The sequence below is a fragment of the Amblyomma americanum genome, chromosome 6, assembly GCF_052857255.1.
Source record: "Amblyomma americanum isolate KBUSLIRL-KWMA chromosome 6, ASM5285725v1, whole genome shotgun sequence".
Taxonomy (NCBI): Eukaryota; Metazoa; Arthropoda; class Arachnida; order Ixodida; family Ixodidae; genus Amblyomma; species Amblyomma americanum.
Window position 1 is genome coordinate 128,601,853 of NC_135502.1, and position 6,361 is coordinate 128,608,213.

Genomic DNA, 6,361 nt, shown 5'->3' on the forward strand with positions numbered 1-6,361 from the left:
TGGGCTTTACTTTTCGTTTATTTTGTGATACGATAGTCGGAATGACGGGGAGAAAATGACCTGGGGAGAGCATGCAGCGCAGTGAAGCGATAGCCGAATGTCTTGTGAGACAACACATGGGAAGGAAAATGTGACCCTGAAAGGGGGGTAGAGAGGGGAGTGGAGGGAAGGAGGAAAGGGGGGGGGGGAGAGAAGTTCGCTGGGATACATAGAGCCCAGGCTAGCAGAGGAGAGGGTTGATCGGAGATCGGTGGGAGGACTGGAATTTCGTGCTGTAGTGGGCGTAATCCGGCTGATTATGATGCTGTCACCCACGTCAGGCCCCGGAACGGGTGCTCGCGTTCCTCGTCTCTGCTACATGGAGAGCACCACCCACCTTTCCCGCTACGGCATTTCCGGCCACCACCACCGTCCAAGCGAGTACGAGGAGCCGCTTATTGTTTCTGGAAATTTTTAGTGAACAAATTGGTTATGAGCCCCGTGATTCGAGTAACTATTTCAGAATTCAATTGGTCGAAGCTGCTGCGGCGGCCCTGTTTAAGAGCCAATTCCGGCCCCCCGGGGTCTGTGTTGAGCAGGGCGGCCTCCCACTGGTTAGGGTTTGGGGAAGGGATGGGGGATTGGGTCTTGTTTTTCTGACAGGCCCATAGCATGTGCCAAAGATTCGCAATGTCGACAACTAGTGTTTACTGCTCGGCGACGAATGAACAGTTCGCAACGCCCCATTAGTAGTCTATTACAAACGTAGCAGAGCACGTTGGTTGCCGTTCCGTATGCACTTTTCCAAGTTCGCCAACTTCCTCATACATCTTTCTTTTTTTCCTTTTTACTATTACGTAACTCACACGATAGTCTAGTATTCTGAGCTTCATCTATTCAATTGATATGAACATATTTTAGGTGTTCGTGGCCCATCGACAAAGGTTATGGCAATGATACGTGATATCCTTACTCGCGTTAGTAATAATTTATGCATACTGCGTTCAGGCATAGTGCCCCATACAAGGTTACTTATATTAATGTAAGACGCGGATAACGAGGTTATATTAACTGTTTTGGGCAACACTGTACGTCAGTTACAGCGAAAAATCCGCCGCGGTGGCTCAGTGGTCATGGCGCTCGGCTGCTGACCCGAAAGACGCGAGTTCGATCCCAGCCGCGGCGGTCGAATTTCGAGGGAGGCGAAATTCTATAGGCCCGTGTACTGTGCGATGTCAGTGCACGTTAGAGAACCCCAGGTGGTTGAATTTTCGGGAGCCCTTCACTACAGCGCCCCTCACAGCCTGAGTCGCTTTGGGACGTTAAACCAACACCCTCTAGACTAGTTAAGGCCTCTCCATATCCTCCTCTCTTTTGTGGCTACGTCATGACACTACGACGGGCCAGCTCTCGGCGCTTTCGAGGAGAGGCCGTCGTGCCCCCACTTTCTCCGACCGGTCTCGGTGATTTTGGTGGAACAACGCGTGCGCCGAGCAGTACTAGCCGAAGTATCGAATTTAAGAAAACATTTTGACGCTTTTATTACTGCTGTGCTGCAAAGATAAAAATTTTATTTTGTAAAAATTTATAGTTTTTGTTGAAGCGCTTATTTTGGAAGGTAATATTGTTTTCTTTTACGTGGTTTTGTTATACTTTTTCGTATTCGTGCAGAGTGCTCGGCTGGAAAATGCGTTCGCACTGCGGTAAACATCAGTGGTTCCTTCATTTCGTGAACGTTGGCTGCGTTCCAATACTCTAGACGTCTAACAAGACGTCTAGTGTGACGTCTAGGAAGCAGTCTACATGTCCATGTATTGGAACTTGTCTACTGCTCACGCCGCCTCGCGGCATAATAATGTAACTAAAGCTTATGAACAGTTGTACTACTATTTTTCACAAACTGAGCAATAACGATAATTAAAAACGTGTTTTCAACAAGTTTACACATTTCTTCTGCAATGACTTTGCGCGTAAACCGGACTGGTGGATGTGCCTATCGGTCAGTCTACTTGTAGCAGACGGGGCCGCTCTCCGAAGACGACGCTAAAGAGATATGCGATTATTCTTTTATTATTGATGCTCAACTGTACAAGCTCCTCGAACGTGCTCGTCCAGACGGTCCTGTAAACATAAGAAAGAATACGAAAGACTGTAATCAATATGCGCGAAATGCGATACGGCTAATATAGACTGCAACAGGAAAACACATACGTGACATTAAACCTGCTGTCTGCCCTACGTGGCACTTGGAGACAGCGAGAGACCTAAATACAGCAGCGATCTTTAATCCTGCAAAGACTAAAATCAATTCGCAACATGCCGGTGTATTTGTTCCGAGAGTGTAGAGATAAAAAATAATGCACGCGAAAGAGTTGATGCCACTAACACAGCAAGAGAAGAACACATTTGTTAACCGTCACGCCAGCCGTCTTAACGCCCGTCGAGGAAACCAACGACAGCGACGAGTATTCTCTAAAATCACGGTGCTAATTAAGATCCGGCATCGCCGGATCACGTTAACAGACCTACAGCGTCCGCTGATGTAGCAAAGCTCTCAAGTGCACGATTTTCTCCTGCGTGATTCACTGCTAAGAATCGCACGTCCACGAAGATTAATTAGCCACTAGTTTGCGTACCAAATAAAATGTTGGAATGACTCACATTTTTCCTTTCCTATACTCCGTGTACAGTCCGACGCCCGCAAGAGCACGACTCGCTCATCCGCGTACATCAGCTCCGCCATCTTTAGACAGCAAGTTAGCCTGCATCGATGTGGACTTCGGCGAAGCAGTCTTATCAGACTGCTTCGCCGAGAAATGGAACGCGTCCCAAGATGGCGGCTGTCCGGCTAGACGTCTAAGTAGCCGTCTACTTGGGAGTATTGGAACGCAGCCGTTGTTGTACGTGTTCGAATTTCTGCGTTTCTTTTTTTTTTTCCCCGTGCAGCGTGTGTCACGAAACTCAACGCTGTTTCAGAGTTACCACCTGTACGGTAACGACGTTGGTAACGACGAGGAAGTACGTCGGTGCCAGGAGGTGTGTGTCTAGTCTTTAATAGGCAAACAACAGTAGTGTGCAGGCTGTGATAATGCCTGGGCATTGCTGCGTACCGCGGTGCCGCGGGAACTATGATGGTGGTGAGCGTGTGCGAGTCTTCACCTTCCCTTCGGACCAAGCAAGAAGAGCTCAATGGATTAAAGCTATCCACCGTGCGGACTTCATTCCAGGAAAGCGGTCGGTGGCAAGGAAACATTCCTTTGACTGTCGTGGTTACGCCTTCGTCAGTTGCATTTAAAGCGCTGCGGGCAGCATGTCGCGAGATAATTCCGAAGTGCTGCCTCTTTTGGACCGGGTAAATCTGTAAAGTCGTAGCGAAATAGTATTGCTGACATTCAGTTCACACGACATTTATAGAAATTTCTCTCGTACTGTCATGCACCTGTCTGATTTTTAAACTTCAGGTTCTAGAGCTTTTACTGTCTTTGTTTTTTTCTTATCCCAGGTCTGTGAGCGCCACTTTAAACCGTTCGACATGGTAAATAGAACAAGCTACACGGATACAAAGACCGGAAAAGTAATTGAAGTGGCACTCAAGCTCGTACGGTTACGACCTGATGCTGTTCCAAGCATACTTCCCGACTGCCCGGCATATCTTTCTGCCCCAAATGCAAGCACGTCTCGAGAGGCCCCAGATGAAAAGAGGACGCGCCGAGAGGCAGCTGCGCTACAAGATGCCATCAACTTGTCTATTGAAGCACACCAGGCTGAAGAGGACCGAAACAAAATTGACAACTTTCAGGCGCTGTTGAAATGCATACCATGTGTAAAGGTCTCCAAATTCTGGACGGTTGTTTACCAGCATGACTTTATACTCTTCCTCAATCTGACTGTCGATGGTGCCCCAGCAATCAAAAAGTCAGTTAAAGTCACCGAGGACCTCTCTCTAAAGCTGTATATTCATGATGTCGAGGTCACCAAACTTGATGGCGTGGAGATCATTCCAAAAACTGTGAATGATATTCGGTGCTTAACAGGTCTGCTGGATGCTGTTGAGAGCTCTGATAAGAATCCTGCCTTACGCCAACCTGAAGACAAGACTGGTGCAATATTGAAGCTCGTGCTATCTCTTCTTGAAGACGCAACAAATCAAGAAATGCAAGACGAAGATCGGCACGATGCTTTGACATTTTTAAAAGAACAAGTCTTTCTCCTTTTAAGCAAGTCATCCCGCTACTCTTCAGAGCTGTTGGTATTTTCCTGCCTTCTATTTACCATCTCTCCTCATGCTTATAGGTACTTGCGTAACTACGGAGGTCTCACATTGCCGCATGAGTCCACGATCAGGCGTGTATGCAATGCATATGTTATAAATCCAGCAGCTGAGCAGCAGGATGTTTCTTTCCTGCTTTATGCAAAGAAGCTCGCGAGTGCAATGAAGGATCATGAGAAGACTGTGGTTCTCATGATGGATGAGATCCATCTACAGGCATATTTTGATTACAAGGGTGGCACGATTGTCGGCACTGCCAGCAACACTACAAATGCAGCAAAGACAACTCATGTCTTTATGATTCAAGGCCTCCTGTCATCACAAAAAAGTGTTGTTCACATTTTGCCAGTAGAACAAATCAATGCTCAACAGCTGAACACTGTTCTCCGCAGCATCATAAATGAGCTTGAAAAGGTTGAGCTTCGCATCATTGCAGTCATCACAGATAACAACTCTATCAATCGCAAAACAATGTCTCTCTTTGGATTGTCATCAAAAGTCAGCAGCTCCTATCCTCACCCATCAGATCCCACTCGTCCTCTTTTTTTCGTTATTGACCCTGTTCACTTGTTGAAATGTATTCGGAACAATTGGATCAACCAAAAGAACCATGGAACCTGCATGTTTTTTCCTTCACTTATGAATTTTGACTCCAACCCAAAAATTATCACTGCTTCGTTCAAGACCCTCCGGGATCTCCACCTAAAAGAACAAGACCACCTTATCAAAGCTGCTCCAACACTATCGGTAAAGGCCCTCAATCCATCTAATATGGAAAGGCAAAATGTGAAGCTTGCACTGAAAGTGTTCAACCTATCAACCATAGCTGCTCTAGAAACATGCGGTCAACGCTATACACTGCAGCATGCAGCTGGAACAGCGGAATATTTAAAGGTTGTCGAAACCTGGTGGAGGATTGTTAATGTGAAGTCGCCCAGCAAAGGACGCCGGATTCGTGATGACTTGCAGACTCCTGTTTCAGAAAAGCTGTGTCCACAAGTCGAATTCCTTCAAACCATCATGCAATGGCTTGACCGCTGGGAGAGTTTGAAGTTTGACAATGGAATTCTCACTCGGGAGACCCACAGTGCCTTGCATCTCACTACGGAAGCCTTGATCAAGATAATAAACTATTGCCTTGAAGACCTTGGATTTGACTACGTACTTCTGGGGAAGTTCCAGACAGACTGCTTGGAGGAAAGATTTGGCAAGTATAGGCAGCTTTCGGGTCGCAATACCATGTGTCCATCAGACAAGTGTTCGAATCTGAACGCAAGCTTCGCCTACAAAGAGCCCTGGCGATTCCAGACATGGATTCAGGGGCACCTGCTGTCAGCATTGATGAGGCGATTCTACAGAGGTTCAGCATTGAAGTAAATGACAAGGACTTCGAAATGAAGGCACAAAATCTTCCAGCCATAACGCACGTGGCCGGATACTGCGCCCATGCAGCACTTAAAAAACTTGCATGCACTGCTTGCCGAGCAAATTTGGTAGAAGATGAGGACGTCATAATTGAGAATGCAGAAATTATAGCGAACATGAATCGCGGTGGGCTCAAGTTCCCCCAACCTGCAGTTGTGAATGCTGTAATGACTGCTGAAATCGTCCTGGACAAGCTGCGGAGTGAAAAGTATGCTGTGCACTTCCATTCTCTAGCGAACCAAAGGCAAGCCCTTTTCACACTGGCTACCAACCTGATAAGAGCCGGTGACGGTTTCGACGAATGTGAAAGAGGTCATAGTCCTCACTTGGTATGCATCACATTCTCAGCGCTGCAACAAACATTCTGCTGAAAAACTATTGTAAAAATAGGAACGACAGTATTGTGCAAGCAAAAGTTGCTCAAAAACGGAAGTTTAACACTTTGAAATATTGACTTTTCTAACTCCTTGTGTTGCACACCTCTGAAAGTTTTCTGAATACTTGTACTCTGTAATAAAGATATCTGTGAAAGACATGAGAGCGCAAAATGGCAGCACGGACGAGTAACGGAACAGGACGAGCGCTGCACTTTTAACTGGATTTACGCAAGGAAGAGCGTTTATATAGCCTCTGCCCTTATCCATGCTCTTAATCGCAGTTTGATAAGGGCAGAAGCTATATAAACGC

At 46.6% G+C, this 6,361-nt stretch overlaps 1 pseudogene; it reads left to right on the plus strand.

The window, feature by feature from the left end:
• The first annotated feature begins 3,067 nt into the window (after nucleotides 1-3,067).
• On the plus strand, nucleotides 3,068-6,128 carry LOC144095505 (uncharacterized; annotated as a pseudogene).
• The last annotated feature ends 233 nt before the right edge of the window (nucleotides 6,129-6,361 follow it).